Genomic DNA, 21,252 nt, shown 5'->3' with positions numbered 1-21,252 from the left:
AATTGGGTTGAGCATGTTAGGTCCCAACATATTTGTATTCTGAATTATCTTCTTATTATCTTTTACTTTTCTTATATTTAAATTTTTTATCTATTTTATCTTCTATTTTTTATCTTTAAATCTTTTATCTTTTCTTTTAAATTTTTATCTTATCTATTACTCCTCTATATCTTCTATTTTAAATTCTCTCTTCTCTAGCTTACAAATTGGGTATTTATCAAAACAAATACAAAAAAAGTTCATGTGAACTCGACACTTCTACTTTACTACTTCTGACAACTTGGTGCACTTACCAACTAGTTAACAACTTTTTAAAAGTAAAAACTAAATTTACACATCTTTTTTTAATTATGAAAATTGTATTAAAGTTGAGTAAAAAAGTGTTTCAACTCCATATTTTGCCAAACAATTTTGGTTTGAAAGTTACATTTAAAAATAAAAATAAAAAATTTGTATTCATATGGTTCTTTCGTCCATTAAATAAAAAAATTCATATTAATCCTTTATCTTTTTAAATTAATTTAAAATAATTCTTCCGTCCATTGAAAATTGATGTTGTTAATAATTTTAAAAAAAATATTTAGTGATCACAAAATGTGTTTCTCAGTTCTATCCTTTTGCCTCTTCTCTAATTTAAAAATATTGGAATAAAGGAATTCTCAACCCATTCTTTGTCGTTGTGGGTGGTGAGGGGGGAAAGTCATAATCGGAATCTTCTGATGATTCAAAATTAGAATGAGGCGGCCGAAGAATAGTAGTTATGGGTGCCAAGGCGGCGTTAGATGAGTTGATAACGACGACGACGTCAGGGTGAGACGATTAGAGGGGATGTAGAGGGCGTAGCAGATCAATTCAAAGGAGTTAGGATGTAGGATATCATAAGCATATTAAAGAAGTTATATACACTAATTAAACATATATAATTAGAAACAATTAAAAATCATGTGCCAAAAAATAGAGGCAATTAATAATATTAGATGAGAAAATCAAAATATATAGAAGAAAGTAGATAAAAGTAGAGTTTGAAGACAAATGAATTGATTAACTAAAATAATTTATCGTATAACCAAATTTATCATATCAAGTTATCAACCGAATCTCATGAAGGCTTTTACTCAACGTACTTTCCACTCATTTAACTTAAACATATAAACAATTGATACGGGTAGAATTATTCGTAAGATATATAGGTTAGCTTTTCATATTTTGTATTCGTAATATTATAACCTAATTTATTCTTTCACTATTCTTATTTAATTTTAATTAAGTTAACTCTTATATCTTGTCATCCTTATTTTCATTTATATTTTCATAGTTTAATTTAGCAAATTTTCCATTTTCTTTAAAATTTTAAATAATTGACCATGAATCAATTTTTAATTCTATTAATAAAAGAAGGCAATTTCATTTTTGAAATTAATGTTCTGAAACAAATTACATTATTATTGTTGTTGTAAAAAAAAAAAAACCTAACATATATAGAAAGTACTTTAACTAAATATTCGGCTCGAGTTTGATAGAAGTAATTTTTCATTGAATAAAATTAATTTTAACTAAAATAAGGTAAAATACAATAAGATAAAAAAATAAGAATAATTAATTTACAATAAAATTTTATTTAAAGAAAAATTAAAATTGTAAGAAATGTAAAATTAAAATATATCAACAATGATTAAAGCATAAAATTAAAAAATATATATACAACAAAATTTATAATCCTAAAAAAATAATGTTACCTTTATATAAATTGTTATGGATAATAACAACGGAGATAAAGAAACAAAAGGAAACGCCACTTTTGGAAATTGGAATCGTACTTTCCAACTTTCAAGGTGTGTTTTGTTTATGGGATGGAAATACAGAAGTGAAAATATAAGAATTTTTAAAATTAAAGTAGAGTCTAAAAAGTGTGAATTATATAAAAAAAATATTTTTTTCGTCTCCTTATAATTATTATGGAAGAGAAAAAAATTATTCTAAAATAATTATTATTTTAATTTTTCAATGGAATATTTAATACTTTTCTCACTTATATCCCTTATATTATTAATAGTAAACAACAAATTCTATAAATAAATTAATAATAATATAAGATTAATTTTATAAAATTATTTTATTTATTTATTTATTATTTTTTAAATATGTATAAAATAACGTAGGATGCTGGTTATTTTAAATTAAGAAAGTATAAAAAAATTTCGAATATTTATTTTTATATTTAAAGACAAACACACAGCCTCAAGAAAAGCTGTTACAAAAACAATTGGGGCGGTCAAAAGACAAAAGCTGTTACAAAAACAATTGGGGTGTCAAAAAGTAAACAATCGAGGGGAGGACCCACTTAGATGCGATGGCGCCACGTGTGATGGATGATTCTGAACGTAACGGCTGGGTAAAAGTTCAAAGTGATGATGACCTTCCTTCTCTCAAACGGGACGGGACGGGACCCATTCGCCGTTTCTCTACAAAGGAAAGAAAAAAGTACTAACGTTTTACTATCTCCTCCTTCAAAAAAGTTTCTTCCTAATTTTTTACGAAATTAATAAGAGTAAATCATACATACTTTTCACAAGATTTAAGAAATTTAGCGAGCTTTTTTCTTTTTTAAAATCATATATATATATATATATATATATATATATATATATATATATATATATATATATATATATATATATATATATATATATATATATATATATATATATATATATATATATATATATATATATATATTCTAAAATTTAAGAAAATTATATGTTTCACTTTTTTTATTTTTAAAATATACACAAATATCCTAAATGTCATCTAAGCATATTTGACAATAATAAATAATGTAGATGGATAATTTTAATTAAAAAAAACTAAAAAATAATGTAAAAAATCAAAAAATTTAATACTTTTTATAATAACATACATACAGGTTCAAATATCAAATCTAATTTTAGATAAAAAATAACATATTAAAATTTTGTAAGTAAAAAAAATAAATAAATATTTCTATAATAACGAAAAATTTTGAACATTTTCATATTTATGAGAACCAAAAATATATTTTAGTATCTTTTAATTAAAATTGTCAATATACATGATTTATCAGTGTTAAATATTTAGACGATATTTAAAAGATTTGCATAAGTTTTTAATATCAAGAAATATATGTATAATTTCTTTAAATATTAAGGGAGATATATATAAATTTTACAAAAGAAAGAGAAATATAAATATATGTAATTTTTTTAAACCTCATGGAAGACATGTATAATTTACTCAATTAATAAAAGATTAGTTTTTAATGAACAATAATAAATATTAATAAAAATAAAAATAGTCAACATATTAATAATTGGGTGATATTTGTTACTAATTGTAGCGATTTTTTTATTTATGAAAATGTTGAAAGAACCAAACCAAAATTAAAAGAAAGATACTAGTAATAAACGACAGCGTTGACAGAGAGAAAAAAAACAACATATACTTCATTTTGTTCATTTGAAACGTAATTTAGAAAGAAGTTATTTTTTAGTATTTCTTTAAATTATTTTTTTAACTGTTCTTATAGAATTTTATTCAAATTACTTTTTTATATAAAAGAATACATATTTGTATTTTTATATTCATTTAAATTTAAATTTTGAATGTTTTACTATTTTATTAATCAAATTAAATGGAAATTAATCTTTTACATGTATTTATTTTTATTCTTTTTTATCTTCAAGACTTCTTAAATAATCATGACCAAATTAATTTAAAATGAATGTTTTTTTTACTTGTTTACTAAGCAAATTTGATGATATTTATTTATTTTTTCCAATTACGTATTTCAATTTTAGTTTTGTGTTTATGTGACCCTAACTCAAATGCTGAAAAAGAATGTTCAATAAACAATGATGAATTGTGGCACTTGCCAACTTACATTTATTGTTGGAAAGAAGATATAGACTCTCATGAGATGTAGACACTCAATTAAAGATAGGAAAAAATCGATATGAGTTTTTCTTTTTACACTCACATGTATCTTTTATCGATATAATCTTATTTGAGTAAGATAATGACAAATATGAGATATATGATATGTGTTATGTTAGATAAGAAGAAAAATATACAAAAAGAAAAAAAAATGAAGAATGTGAATTTTGTGTTTAAACCATTTGCATCCAAAAAATATAACCCATTAACTCTTGTTATAAACATTGTGGAGCTTGAGCGATGTAAGAAATGGCGTAAAATTTCGCTTTTAAAAAAGTGTCTGCATTATTAAATGCAAATGGGTCGTATAGCCTTCAAAATTTCATGGAAGAAGATTTGTCAACGCTAAAACTCACGTCAAAATATTCCATTGGTGTCAGAAAAAAAGAGAGGAGAAAAATGAAATAAATGAACAAATGTCCGTAACAGTGTTGACCACGCCGTCCGGTGTGCCACTACTGTGGAGACCGAAGAAGAAGCAATGACAGAGGCTTTTATTAAACACAAAACTTTGATCGTGAAAGATATGGCTATATGGGTTTGATCGTGGATCCACTAACTAGACCAATTTGATTTCAACTAAAACTTTGGGCATTTAGTTGAATTCACAGATTGAACTATTAATTGTTTGGAAAAGTAGAAAAATGTTTGCAGTACAATTCATTTTTAAGTTGCATGATTTGGACTATAGTTTGGAAAAAGGCAAGTACAGAGTATTGTCAAGTGATGAATATTTAGATCGTATTTATACAAGTATTGCACATTTGATTATTAATTTACTACAATGCAATTAAATTAAACAGAGAAAATTGATTTTGAGAAGAAATTTATTGACAATTTAAAGGAATAAAGGTGAAGATGAAAGAATCAAATACCACCAATGTTTAACATAAATGGTAACTATTTGTGTACTTCAATCAAGGTAATCCAAGGTTGAATCATGACTAATCTTTGAATATGAAATAAATCTTATTAGAAGGGAAATATTTATTTGTGTACATTTTTCGACGGGAATTACTTGGTACGAAAAATATTAATCATTGATTTCAATAGAAATTACTTCATATCAATATGGTAGAAAAAAAATAATCGAAGAATGAAATCATCGAAAAAAATATATATCATATCAAAATAATTTTCAGGACCCGCTACGAACCATTCACATCATATCATATCAAACTGTCTTAGATTCACACAATGACAATTAATAGTCTAATTCTTGACCTAGCGAACCATTCACATTGTTCATTAATAAGAAATTTCTAAAATTATTTTTAGTTTGACATCAGCCATTGCTACGAAAAGCGCATTTTACGTTGGTTATTTTAGACATTAAACGTTGGTTATGAATCGTTGTCGTAGTGTGCATTGTAAAATATATCAGTCTCTACAACGACGATTCCTTGCCCACATTCTAAGATGACTTTGGAAACGAGACCGTCTTAGAATGTGCTTCATTTTAAGACGGTCTCGATTGAAAAACCGTCTTAGAATGTGCTTCATTCTAAGATGATATCATTTCAAAAACTGTCTTAGAATGTGCAACATTCTAAGACGATCTCATGTCGAAACCCATCTTAGAATGTTGAAACATTCTAAGACGATTTTTGATAAAACCGTCTTAGAAAGTGTTTTTTTAAATGCCATTTATTTTCATTGTCCACTATACACAATTCAGAGAAATACATTATTATTAGTTGCCTGCTAATAATTTGCAAAATGTAAAGACATTTTAGTCTTAGAATAACAAAAGAAAACTCTTTCATATATATATATATAGAACAAGCTTTTCATATATTAATTAACCCAATGAACAAACAATGTGCATATATATTACTACTATATATGATTTAATTTAAACTCAATTTGCAAAGTGAGTTTGACTTTGCAGGGCTCAATAAACCAGCCCAATAAGCTCTAATGACCTATATCTCTATCTCCATGCATCAACTGTAGACTTGGAGGAGGTCCATGTCGAACCAACACAATATGTTCCCCTCTTTGTTACCCACAATTAAATTATAATTCGCATTCAATGTGTATCAAAACAATTATGATGAATAATGTTTTGTATTAACGAGTAAAAGAGAAACAAACTACACTATAATTTCTTGTTTAAGAAATCCTCCATGACAAAGAAGTCATAACACAGATCTCCCACACATTTCTTTCTAACTTTAGAGTACTACAATTAGAATAACAAAATATGTATTAGTTTGTTAGTATTGCGTTATTTTAATTCATCTTGGTCATACTATTGTTTTTCTATATCTTAAATTTACATCATAAGTGATGATCATGATCCGATTGAATATCTTATTGAAATCATATAACGAAGATACACATGTTTCTTCAATTCCTGACAAATGGAATGCAAATTAAAAGTGTCAATGAACACAATTAATATCTGTCTAGCACAATAAATTGGTATATTTTTGTCCTGGTGAAAAAGGAAAAGAATTGAGGAAGTTATTCGCAAGCTTCTATGGCCTGCTTGCATGGTGGGATCAACTCGTTGATGTTGTCATAATCAGCCTTTTTAATTAGTCCCCTGTCTAATTAGTCTGTATATGCCTGGTACTGAATTTCAGGATTGGTTAACCCATTGCTAATAGCAAAACCCTGTTTATTATATGGGATCAAAGGAATCAATAATAAAGAATAAAAACAATAATTAACCTTTCATAGTTATACTATAAATTATGAGATAGTAATTAAAGACCTTTAGATTTATATATATTAATTCCTTCTTTTTCTTTGTTTCCTTAGTGAACCCTGGATGCAAGAGCTGGACTGTAGTGTCCAACATATGAATCTCGAAGCAGTTGTTGTCATATGTTTGAATCTCGAAGCATTTGTTTTCTAAACCGCGGGATCGATAGGCTCCGAATATCCAGTTTTTGGATCTCTCTAATGGGACTGGAACGGGCGAGGCCATTGGATTGATTGGGCGAGTTAGCCTAATAGGAATGTGGTCGTCTAGATCGTACCTGTGGAAAGATTTGGTGGACTCCTATACATTGATTAGCCTGAAACCAATCGAAGCCATGTATGTGATCGATCGAGGTACCCACATTTTTGTTTTGCTTTATCTACCAGGGGCTTAGCTGCTTGTTTGTATTTCTTATATTTCTGGTAGCATTGGAAAAAAAGAGAGACAAAACATCGAATGGATAAAAAGCCCTATTTATGTATGTGGAAAGTCTATACTTAACACACTCAATTGGAAGCTGAATCCTCACAAGCTTCAAAACCCTTTTACTACACCATACCTGCTACCCACTTTCTTTGTTATTGGTTCAAAAAAGCCTAAACATTCCATTTCTTATTCTTACTCTACTTCATCCTATGGTTGCTCTTTAATATGTTCTAAAACTGCCAACCCTTGTTGTTACTTATTCATCGGCGGAGGATAGATCTTTTCTTTTTCTGCTTTCATATGATATGAATTTGGTTGATTCTCCTGTGGTATCGACTACCTTTGTTCGGCTGAGACTTCAGTGTCTGTGGATTCTCTAGTAGCTGCTCTAGCGTCTGCTTCGTCGGGTGCTGAATCGAATGCTTTATCTACGCGGTTTGAAACTCTTTGGAAAAGAAAATGCTTTGCCCAAGAATTCTAGGTTGAAAGCCCTCTTTTACCAAAACTAGGAACATAAGTCTTGATCCTAGGCTTTCGAATCAATCAAAAGAGCCTAAGCCGAGTAAGGATACAATGCATCAGTATAAGCTTCTACAACATCATTTATGGCAAGGCAAAGGTACTTTCCAAACCTGAATCTACAAAAGATAGAACCTAAATAAGAAGCCAGGTAGGCCTTCTGGTAGAAAAAAGGTATGCAGGGGTTCTGGGTCTATTATAACCAGAAAGGGGGAGAACAGATTTTGGGACGTGTCTGTCCCACAATTTAGTGAAATGTAAGACCACCTACATAACCTAGCCCAAAAGAGTGTAAGCGAGGGATTAAAAACCTAGTTGATCACTTATAAAGTCAAGTAGAAAATATTATTCTATTTTGATTCCCAACATGCAGAAGTACAAAACCAATTAACATAGCAACTAGAGTGAGTTGGATGGAACCTGATGATCTTCGAGGCCAAAGGGAGCTAGAGTGGAAGTTGGCGCGGGAATAGTAAGAGCTTTTGCTCACTGAATAAGCCACCGCAATATAGGAAAAAGAATAAGCAACAGGAAAAGGATGTGTCTCAGGTGCAGAGACCTATTTCGAAGGTGAACCAGCAAAGTAAGATGCAATCGGGCATGAAGCAGCAAATGGTGTAGATCTAGTAGAACTTCTTCTCAGAGATATTTCAGACACATCATTGACTAACACAAATTACTTATCATAACTTCTAGTCTTGGCATTTGTAAAATCATGACCATCATGTATTGGATTCCAGTATGCTACCAAAATAACCAATGTTTTACAATTATTGTCTTATATATTTTTGAGCTAAAAATATCTAATTTTAAAAATGCTTTTTTTTTCTGCCTTGCTTTTGTCCTCCTTGTTCCTTGCAACTCTTCTTTCCTTAATAATATTACTGTATTTATATCATTAAAAGGAATATGATATATCCATAAGAAGGTAAAATTGTGTGATTTCAAAGAATATTAACTGGCAATCTTGACTACATTGGATAAGACAATCCAAGCCTGTCTTTTGTTTTTTATCCCATCAAATTTCTGCTACTCGTTTTTTTTATTATCTTTAATTATCTTCTTTGATTGCGCCATTTCCATCATGGTTGCTGCTTCTACTATGGGCTCCACGTGAAAAGTGGCTACCATGCGAAACCCACTTTGCCACTACCATAGAATGGTGGCCGGTTAAAAAGCCGACACCATAATCTGCCATGGTGATTTCATGACCACTTTTTTAACAACACTGACTCTGGTTATAGTAATGTTTTCCTGTAGAATTAGGTGATGAAGTGGTGGTAGGTAAAATGAAAGTGAATTTTGGTGATCTGCAGCACCTGTGATATCCTATTACTTTATTGATACATTATGGTTCTATAAAAAAAATTACTACTAGGATGGGTATTAAGAAATAATATTTCTACGAAGTGAATTTAAAGTGGATGTGTAGTGACATGGAATGAATAGATGTGTGGTGAAGTGTAAGGGATAATCTCAATTGAAGGTGGGATGACGTAGAAAAATCTAATATAGACTATATGTATAACATAATGCAATTGAACATGTTGGGAGACAAATTGAAAATAAAAGAAGGTGGAGATTGGAGAATTATCCAAGTAAAAGTTATTGGGGTGATACATTAACAAGAAAATGAGTACTTTGTAGAACATTATCACTTAAAATAGTAGTTAGTGGCAATAAAGAGTTAATGCCTATTATTTCATATAATTTCTTAAGCATATTTTTGCTAAACCCTAGCATTATGGGTTGAATTGATGTTGCTGAAAGTTACATTCTCTTCACCTGTGTTAACTTGTACGTCATTCCATTTTCTTTCCTAAATTCCAAATAAAAGATTTTCGTTATTGAGAAGCCTTTTGAAAATCCAAATTTCACAGCTCCCTCTAAAGTGGAGTCATTTGCTTGTAATGTAGCACTAAATAGCATCAAGGCTCATAATTTCTTGTGGGTTCTAGACCTAACAAGATTTTTTTTTCTTGAATCTTAATGTTAATAGATGTTTAAAGTGTTGTTCAAATTCAAAGACACCTTTTTATGTTGACCTATGACATGTCTTATGCGCTTACATTACCATCAACTTGCATAACCCAGGTCAAGGTGTTTGTTTACTCTTAATAGATTTTTTTCCCTACAACTCTTGGATAACTGGACTCAACTCAGTGGCCTAAATCTTACTTACACCAGGAGTGTCAAAGTGACTCGTGTTAAGATTTTTCTTTGTGAGATACAAATCCAATTTTAAACTGCTCCCCCCTAATTCATCACAACAACAAGTTAAACTTCTGGAGCATTTGAAAGAAGAGCTTATATAAAGCTTATTAAAGTTTATAAAAGTACCTTATGGCCTTCCTACAAAATTTAACTCATATTTAATAATCTTCATTTCGAAACTTTTAACAAATACATGGCATGGACATGGGGGACTCAAACAATTTTGCTTAACCCTTGAATTTAAGTTATTCAGATTATCACTCTAAAATCAGTCATATAATTAGGATTTTTTCCTTGGTTTCATTCATGCTCCTCCAATAGTCACTACGCTATATGCATATAAGGCCCTAAAATTCAAGGTAAAGACATAAAACCTTAAGGATGCAACGTCCTCAAAGGACGGGAACACTTGTTTGTGTGCGAACAGGACTTGATGGTACAAATGTCAATAATAACCATGCAAGTGTGGAATAATCTACAGTTTGATTATTTCAAATGATTACCTGTATGACGACCTAACACAATGTACGGAGGCACGCCAGGGAACATTTTTGATGGTTGCTCACTTAGCAAAGAGAGTGAGGCCACCAAAACACTTGAGAAGACAAGGATAGTCACAAAGGCCAAAAGGGCACGACAGAGGGCGGAGAGTGTTTGAGGGAGGTCGTTCGAGAGAAACAGGTCATTCGTCGGGGGGATGAGAGTCACAATTAATTATTTACAAAAAGAACAAAGACGATCTTACGTAAAAACCGTCGTTGTCTTTATTCCTCGTAATTACAAGATTGCCATTGAGTAACATTCTAAAACGATTCTTTGTAACCATCTTAGAATGTGCAACGTAAGAAATAATTTTAATTTTCCTAATTACAAAATTTTCACCACGTCATATTTTAAGACGATTCTATAAAACCGTTTTAGACGATTCTATAAAACCGTTTTAGAATATGCATCGTAGATAAACATTTTTTTAGTAGTGAACATTATATTTATCATGTTACTACCCACATGGCCACACGTATAATCATATGCTTGTCGAGTGAAGAACCACTTCTTTTGGTCATCATCAAGTACAGATTTTCTTCTATTCCTATATGCGTCTTTTCTCAGTTTTTTCACCTGCCTGTTCTCCACTTTTCTTTCTTTTTTATATGATAACAAATTGTCCATTCCAGCAATTAACAAATTATGCACAGCTTTATCCGAACATAAAATCAATCCTTTCAAAGTACATTGCCCCCTATTAATCTATAAACTAATTAACTTCAGTAAAGCTTAAACATTTAAACACAAAGTAACCAATATTAAATATCGATCTGAAAAGTCATTGTCATACAAAATAGGTACTTCCAAACGAAATTGTCAAGTATTTGCTAATAATAATAATAATAATAATTGAATGAATGGATAAAAGAACCTACTTGTGCACTGTAGTATGCATGATACAAGATCCACAATTTAATTCTTTGAATTGACCATAAACTTGTCTAGGAAATATCCTCTGATTAGACCTGCCTAAGCTTCTGCTTACAGCAAAAATGCACCCATGAAGAGGTTGATAATCTATTCTAATTAAGGACCCCACTAGTTCCCCCCACTCGTGCGGTCAACACCTGGGGATGATTAAAATATTAATACAATCAATTTAATTATGACTATTTTCAGGAATTTCAGTTTGAATATGTGTGTTTTGAACCACAGGATGTCACCTGAACAAGCGGCAAATTATCGCTTAAGTGCAATTATTTATGTAGCTAAGAAACCATAGGCTAAGAAAAAAAAAGGTGATATTAAACTTGAAATTAAAAGGGGTCAAAGAAAGAACCTGGACCAGATCAATCATGACATCAAAGAATCACTTTTATGACTTTCTTAATTCATTATAGTCAAAGTATCTACGCATCTAGTGGCTATAGGCCCCATATGATCTTATCACCCCCTCTTGTGATCACTAGTAGTTATGCTTCTATTGCATGCAAGAGCCATTTTCCCCTCATGCGGTATCTTATTCTTGTCGATGAAGTTTATGTATTTGTTATTTTTGCATAAACTAATTAAGTGGAAATCAAACAATTTATATCTATGCACATGGCACCTTTCCCATAACGGGGATACTTTTTAAAGATGCAACAAAGTGGCAAAACCGGTTTGACCAAAAGTACCAGTCATGAACTAGTGAAGAAGGCAGCTTTCAAATTAACGGGAAAAGAATTTGACTCTCCTTTTATGTACAGAGGATTTTCTTGAGCCTAGCTAAAGTAATCAACGTGCTTAAAAATCATTAGGTTTATGAACCTTCTACAACGAACTAAAATAAGTGATATATACTATCATAGTTAATTTAAGTAGAACTGAAGTTGAATTTCTTATTTCTTAAATTTCATTTGGTAAGTTTTTAAAATTTGATTTTTAAGTGTAATTTTTAAATTAAAATTTGTTTGACAAAAGAATTAAAATGATTTTTAACTTACTTTTAAAATATTTTCTAATTTTTTTTTACAAAAATTATGAATTTGATTTTAATTTTACAAAAACACACTATCCTTACATTTAACTTATACTGCATGCATATCAATAAATATGAAAAGATAATTATTTTGTTTTCGAATACGTAAACACACTTCTCGAATCCCATTAAATCTCTTTATGTTTGTGTAGGCGTGTGGTTGATTGCTTTATATTGTCTACAAAACCTTCATTTACGTAAACACACTTGTCGAATCTCATTAAATCTCTTTATATTTGTGTAGGTGTGTGGTTGATTGCTTTAAGTTGTCTACAAAACCTTCATTTACAAAAGGATTCAATCATAAACAAAAAATGTCGCACAAGCTGCTAAATAGGAAGGTGACACAAAAACGTGGAAACTCAAAGAAGACGCACGGCACAAACGACACTAAGTGAGTGAAAAATGGTGCAACAATGGACTCAAGGGGGTGTGGTAGTGCTCGTTGGTTTAGCAAGAAAAATATCATGGCTCCTTTCTTCTTGTCTCTTAAGACTATGTATATCATCTTGATCTTGGACACTAACATAACCTACAATTTGCATGAAATATGAAATGAACGAGAGTCTGAGTGAGGGAGCTAGACCGTTAGATTAAATTTTGATCGTGTGACCACATTATTATATAGAATTTTCCTCTGGGAACAAATCTCCAATTTGAGTGATACTTCTTTTAACACCTACCATTAGATTAAATGTGCGACTCGGATTGGATTGGAGATCGGAGAGTCTCTTAAACTCTCTATTTCACTAAAACCTTTCAGTATAGTGAAGACGAAGGTCGTTGGGAAAAGATGAATCCTCAGTAGCCATTCCCCTTAATCATACAAAATTAAAATAAACAAAAAAAATTATTAATGGAAAAAGTATCTTATATAGCCTTGTGTCATCAAAGAGAAATTATGTGTTGTTACAGTTAAGAAATATGCTACTTTATGTTTTTAATTTGGTTTAATTATATTGTATCTTTTATTCTTAATTTTTTAGTTTTTGATGAATTTTATTCCAGCAAATTAGATTTGCGCTTTTTACCCTCTATTTTTTTTTTAAAAAAAACTTACAAATTTTATCTTTTTGTTATTGAGCTAACTTGACACGCTAAAAAAATTATATTTTTTACCACCCAATTTTTTTACTTTTTTTGACAAATTTTACTTCCAAAAAAAAACTTTTTCACTTGTTAGCGGATTTTACCCAAACATTTTAATTTTTAGGCAAATTTTACCCACAAAATTTGCAAGTTTTTAAAAAGTTGGAATAAAATGGAGCAAATTAATTTGTTAGGAGTAAAATTTGAAAAAAAATATAAAAAATTAAGAATAAAATATACAATTAAACCTTTTAATTTAAAGAAAGTTAGTTTATGATATGCATGCCTTAATAACAAGACTTAAGTAGTCCCAAAATCAATACTTCTTTCGCAATCGCCATCATTGAACCAACTTGAATCTAAACTATGATTCAGATCGAATTTTACCGAAATTAGATTTCCTTTTAGTGTCATATGCACACTTTGTTCTCAAAAGTCTTTATTTTTGTGTAGAAGCAAACTCCCAAATTTGTCATTTTTGCGATGTAAAAAATTAAGAATAAAAAATATAATTAAATCTTTTAATTTTTTAGAAAGTTACTTGATGACATGGATAACTTAATATCAAGACTCAAATAGTCCCAAAATCAATACTTCTTTTGCGATCGTCCTCATTGAACCGACTTGAATCTGAACTACGATTCAGATCAAGTCTTACCGAAATCGAATTTTCTTTTCATCCCATATGAACACTTTATTTACTTTCCCCCCCTTTTTTTCTTCCCCGTTTAATATTTGTTCTCAAAAGTCTTCATTTTGGTGTAGAAGCAAACTCTCCAAATTGTTGATTTTAGCTCTCATTTTTGCGATGTAAAGAATTGAATTTTTAAAACAAGCTAACAAAGCCTATGAATTTTCCACGCTTCAAGTTCATAAAATTCTTGCAAGGACTAGGAATGTGTCAGATGCAAGGTTTTTAAAATTGTTTGTAACCACAATTTTTGTTTCAACATCAAATTTTTTTAATCTCTACGATAATAATTTCTGTCTCTTCTCTCATCTATTATAGCATTAAATTTTTAAACTCTTTTATTCTCTCTTCTCTCAACAACATTAAATTTTTAATCCCTCTCATTTGTCACCTCTCACCGTACTAATATAAATGTATTATAAAAATCTTTGAGTGTTATAAAATAAATACATATTCCAATTTACTTCCATTTTTGTGTGAGCAAAATAATATATCTTAAATGGTAACTATAAGAGCATGTAAAATGCATGATTACTGAGATGTTTTATTTTAAATTTGTAAGTCCTACAAAGTCTCATAAATTTAAGAATTTTAGACAAAAAATTACTTCAATGCTAAAATTATTAGAGTAAATACTTAACTTTAGTTACCATAAATTTTTTATTGAAAAATTATTCTTTTTTATAGTAATTAATTAAGCAATGATTGTTTATATATAAAAAATGTTAAATTGTTTAACTTTAAACAACTTATTTACGCATCCACGTTGAAGATGCTCTAAATCAAATGCATTTACATGAGGAAAATGAGGAAAATCCAAGTTTAGATTATATTTCAAATTTCAATCATGACAGAGATAAGATATTAATTAATCCATGGATCATAAAACCATAGCAGCCCCATAAATCTAGGAGTCCACAAGCAGCTATTTATCTAAACCAACAATCGAAAGATAATCTTGTTGTAAAAAAAAAAAAGTTAATCAAATTTGGACTATTAAACCCACCCTGATACAATACAAAAAAATACGTTAAATAAATATCTATTGTGTTAAATTAGTAGACATCGGAAAGTGTATGTTATTACATCCCTTATAAACAATATTATATATAAACATAAACTTGGGATATGGAAGCTAACCCTTAGGTAGCTAGATTGAACTTTTTTTTTTACTGAAAAATATATACTTATCTCATTTCATTAAATATTAAGTACTCAATACAAGGAATAAAACCATTTTTTTATGGGCAAGGAATAAGATGATTAAGGGCATAGAGATTAGACAAAAATGGTGTTGCCCTAGCTACTTCATAAACCTCAGCATTGACTTATCTCTTAATAAAACCTACAGTAATGATCGGATTATGGACTAATTAATACCATACTACATTGCCTGAACAAACTGCAACGTTAACAATAGAGCCCAAGCCTTCCCTTCGTAAACCTTCATGCACGGCTCTCTACACACTTGCCATTCTTCCATAATTATAGCGAATACATATACCAGCAGCACCATGTCGTGTTTAAGTAATTTTTTGATAGCATGTTTATCAAAAAAAAAAAACTAAAAGACAATACTTCATGGATAAACATGCTATAAAAAGAATTATTTAAGCATCATTGTGCACCTTGTAAAAAAATAAAGGACCAAATTGCAACCTAAAATAAAAATTAGGGACCAACTAAATAATTTAGCTTTTTTATTATAATATACATATTTTCAGGGATGTTTCAAATATGTACACTTTTTATGATGAGAAATGAGAACAATCAACTCAGTCTTTGAATTACAATTAAAATATGAGAAATGCTAGCTAGCATTACTTCCTCACATTCTCCTCCTAACACTTCTTTTGTGATTAGGTGAAAATCATCAATTTTTAGTAGAACTCAATTATCATCCAATGATTCTCTCTCTTGATTTAGTAAAATTGATAATTTTTAACAAATTCCAATAGCCACAAAAAAGTGTGTTTGGATTTCAATTTTATCTAATCGAATCCTCACTCAACCTAAACAATACTCACATTACTTCTCCATTTATGCATTGAAAATTATAAAACTTCCGTTCAACGTCATTTTAATGGATTTCCAACACACTCTTCAAGATCAATATTGAAAATCATTTATCGTTTTTTTAAGCTATGTTTCAATCAAAGTTAAAAATTTAGCTTTTAATTTGCACAATGAAAATTGATATCATAATTCGACATTAAATATTAAGATAAACTATAATTTTAATTGTTATGCACTCACCAATCTTAAAGATTTATAGAATAGCAACCCCTTCCCCCCTCTTTAATTTTTTAGCACTTAAGACTAAAAGGAAATTGCACAAGTTGCAACTTCCAAAATGAATAGCAAGCCTTGGCAACGGATGAGGAAGAAGATATATATAATAAGTAGGACAAGAGAAGAAGAAAAGAACTGGGAAATAGAAATAACCAGCTAATTGAGAAATTAAGCCTATCATCATGTAATTGTATCCACCCACGTCCAACAAAACGAAAATGGGCCAATGCTAATGGAACATTAATTCAGCAAGATTATAAAGAAGGTATATAGACCAATAAAATAATTAAAGATCAGATCAACGCGTACAATTTAAGTTCAAAACTAATGGTTTAATGGCCCAAATAACCAACATCTCTATGCATTATGCACTTATAAAAGTTAAGTATCAATTTAGAATAAAAAATAAGTTAAGGAATCATTTGTATATTTTAACCTCTAATGTATTAGGTTAGCTAGCATGCACTTAATTTCTGAGTGGATGAGTTGATGCTTTATATATATATGTATGTATAAAATGAAAGTTTGTGAATAGGAAAGATAAACCTGCTCAAAGTTGTCACAAGTTCTATTGATAAACTTCATGTAATTGAGAAACATTAATGGGAATCAAGCCCAACTTGTGAATCCACTTGTTTGATTATACTGCTTGACCAAATCTTAGTAAGTGAGATACTTTTAAATCCAATGAAATGATTGAATCAACGTACGACAATTGGCCATCTTTTAACAATTGCAAATCATACCTTTCATTAATTAACAAATTTGAAAGAAAATTTATACAAAATACCAATTAAACAATTGACACAGTTTTTAATTACTATTAATTAAGTTTTCTTTTACAAATGCTGTAAAAAACAGTTTCCTTTTACAAATAATATACTATGTTTGTTTGTCTAAATATATAAAATTACAGTAAAATTTATTTTCAAACAAATTATATCTAATTCGTAATAAATCTAGAAATTAATGTCTAATATGTCAAAATTAATATTATAGATTATTACAAATTATAACAAAGCATATAAAAAGACATAAGATTAAATATTGGTGAAGGGCGAAGAAAGGGAGAGATAGATTCTGGGTTTAAATTTTCTCACAAATAAAAACTAACAACTGATATTTTTTATTAAAAATAAATAACAAACCATATATATCATTATATCAATCAATGATTTCTCACGAATTCAAAATTCACAGTGAAAGTAAACAGTAACTCGAGTAAGATTTATCTGCAGTATCAAGATTCAAATTTTAACTACTACTTCCAACATGGTTGAAAAACGAAATTCACTATCACAGTTAAAACGAATTCTGGCCGAGACAGATAAATTATTGAAGTGGATTTTATCCCGCAACAAAATTTTCTTCATAGCTGTGATAAGGGAATTGAATCCGAATCAATATTATTAAAAAAGTTAATCATATTTCAGTTATGTTAGACCTTGGTGATAAATAATAAATATTACTGGACTCAAATACTTTATATTTAATCATGTCACACATCAACAACTAAATTGAAAACTATTCCAAAAGGTGAAAGACAGAACACTGGCATTGTCGCGAGGGAAAGCAATCTCGTACTAGACAGAAACAAAAAAAAAATTGAGGGCATGAACCCTGTACGAGGTGAAAGAAAGTGTAACACTTTATTACCAGAAGCACAGGGCACCAATAGTATTTCTCATTTCATGGTGTCACTTCTGTGCTTTGTGTCATTTGGAGGAAGAAGAACAGAAAATTAAGTAAAAATAATGAGAGGTGTGACAGGTGAGAGAGAATAAGAGGGTCTAGAAATTCTAGGATTGATATGTAGATAGATGTAGCGAGAATGAAAAAGAATGGAGTTTGATTTGTAGTGAAATTATTATAGGATTGACAAGTGATTTGTATTGAATTGAAGGAATAGGATGTTTGTGTCAGTTGCTGAAGGAAGTGTTGGGTTTTTTGAACTCTCTTAGAATAAATATCTAAATGAGAAGATTTATTTTGTCTCACTATGGAGATGGATCATAATAGGGAGAGAGATTAATTTGAGAGAAAAAAAAAATTGTTATAAATCGTTAAGGAAAAAAGGAAAGAAAAAATTATTGTGATTTTCGTATACCTACCAGAAAATGTTTTTTAGATTATAACTAGGGATTCGTTCACCGTTGGATCAGGCTAATATTTAGATAGCAGGTTCTACTCATGTGATATTTTAAATTATTTGGTTGGATCGTCAAAATCATATCTAGAGAGAGATAAATGTTTCGCATTCTCTACTCTGTATTTTGGGATTTCATCTTCTTGTATTTATTGTACTAATTAAGGATTTGTTTTGTTTTGGTTGTTTGTAGCATATTTCAGTGTAATTGTTGGAGACTCTTTTGTATCTTTATTGATTATAGTACAATTATTTCTTTGGTCTGTTTATAGCACGTTAAATTCCCCCAAACTTGTAAGAACCTTTGAGGAACACTAATAAAATATAGAGCGCAAAATAGAAATTAAGAAAAAACCAGATACACAATTTGTTTAACGTGGAAAATCTCTTAATACAAGGATAAAAACCACAGGTCGTCCAGACCAAAGAAATAAATCAATTATAATCAATAAAGATACAAGAGAGTTTCCAACAAGTACACTAAAATGTGTTACAAACAACCAAAACAAAACAAACCCCTAATTGGTACAATAGAGACAAGAAGATGAAATCCCAAAATATAAAGCAGAGAATGTGAAATACTTATCTCTCTCTCCAGATATGTTTTTAACAATCCAACCAAATAATTTGAAGCATCACGTGTGTAGAATCTGCTGTCCAAAAATCAGTCTGATCCAACGGTGAATGATCCGCAATTGCAATCTGAAAAACACTCTTTGGTGGATATGCGAAAATCACAATGATTTTTCCTCTTCTTTCTCTCTCAATGATTTGTAATTGTTTTTCCTTCTCAAATGAGTCTCTCTCTCACATTTTAATCTTACCACTCTCCACTTAAATAAGTGAGACACAATGGGCCTTTACTCCACATAGGAAGGGAGCTCAAGAAACCCAACAGTTTCCCCCATCAAAGTGGTATCAGAGCTCTTTGGTTAAAAGATTGTTTTTCTACTTGCTTGAATGCTGGAGGCAATAAAGGATGAGATGAAATCCATACATGATAATCACACTTTTGATTTAGTGAAGTTACCTAAGGGTAAGAGGGCCTTGAATAACAAGTGGAGCTATAGGGTGAAGCATGAGAGTAACTCTACATCTATGAGGTACAAAGCCAGATTAGTGGTGAAGGGCTATAGTCAAAGGAAGGGTGTCGATTTTAATGAGATCTTCTCTCCCGTGGTGAAAATGTCATCCATTAGAACTGTGTTAAGTTTGGCTTCTACTCTTGATTTGGAGGTAGAGCAAATGGATGTAAAAACTGTTTTCCTTCATGGTGATTTGGTGGAAGAGATCTACATGAAGCAACTTGATGGTTTTCATGTTGAAGGAAAAAAAACTATGTGTGTAGGCTAAGAAAGAACCTATATGGTTTGAAGCAGGCTTCGAGGCAGTGGTACAAGAAGTTTGAATTTGTTATGCGTAAGCAATGCAACAAGAAGACTACTTCTGACCATTGTGTCTTTGTTAGAAAGTTTTCTGATGATGACTTCATCATCCTGTTATTGTATGTTGATGACATACTTATTGGTTGAAAAAATATTTCCAAGATTGACAAGTTGAAGAAGCAATTGGCTGAGTCATTTGCCATGAAGGACATGGGAGCTGCTAAACAGATTCTTGGTATAAGAATCATGCGTGATTGAAAAGAGAAGAAGTTGTCGTTGTCACAAGAACACTACATCAAAAGAGTGTTGCAAAGATTCTAGATGGAAAACGCTAAGGTGGTGAACACTCCTCTTGCTACTCATTTTAAGTTGAGTTCTAAACAGAGTCCATCAATTGAAACTGAGAAATTAGATATGCAACGGGTTCCTTATGCATATGCGATGGAAAGTTTGATGTATGCAATGGTATGCACAAGACTAGATATAGCTCATGTTGTTGGTACAATCAGTAGATTTTTGTCAAACCCAAGTAGAGAGCATTGGAATGCTGTGAAATGAATTTTGAGGTATCTTCATGGTATTGTTGATATGAGGCTTTGTTTTAGTGGTGATAAGCCTACTTTGGTGGGGGTACTCAGACTCAGATATGGCTGGAGACATTGATTCCAAGAGATCCACTTCGGACTATTTGATTAATTTTGCAGCGGGAGCTGTGACTTGGCAGTCCAAGCGGTAGAAGTGTGTAGCTTTGTCTACTACAAAGGCAAAATTCATGTATATTACCTAAGCATGCAAGGAGTTGCTATGGGTGAAGAAATTCTTGTAGGAGTTTGGTTCTGTTCAGGATAAATATCTATTATTTATGAATAGTCAGTGTTATTCATCTTGGTAAGAATTCAACCTTTCATTCAAGGTCTAAGCATATTGATGTGAGATATCATTGGATACAAGATGCTCTGGATGTTAAGTTGTTGGAGTTGGCCAAAATTCATACTGATGATAATGGTACTGATATGATGATTAAGACATTACTAAGAGGAAAGTTTAAAACTTGTTGAGAGATCGCCGATTTGACGGTCACCTCCACAAAGTTGTGAAGGAGAGATTTGATATATCAAAATTAATTTAATTCAAAAAATATTTTATTATCATTAATCCAAACATAAACTTAATCCTTTGATAAAATTAGTTTTAGGGAAAGTTATTCTTTACCAAATTGCTAAACAGAATTGAATTGAAGGGATAGGATGTTTGTCCCACGTGCTGTAGGAAGCTGGTCTGGCACGTGGCTTCTTCTAGTGG

This window comes from Glycine max, chromosome 1 (assembly GCF_000004515.6).
Source record: "Glycine max cultivar Williams 82 chromosome 1, Glycine_max_v4.0, whole genome shotgun sequence".
Classification (NCBI taxonomy): domain Eukaryota; kingdom Viridiplantae; phylum Streptophyta; class Magnoliopsida; order Fabales; family Fabaceae; genus Glycine; species Glycine max.
The sequence above is the reverse complement of the archived record's forward strand: the minus strand, read 5'-3'. Positions refer to the sequence as shown.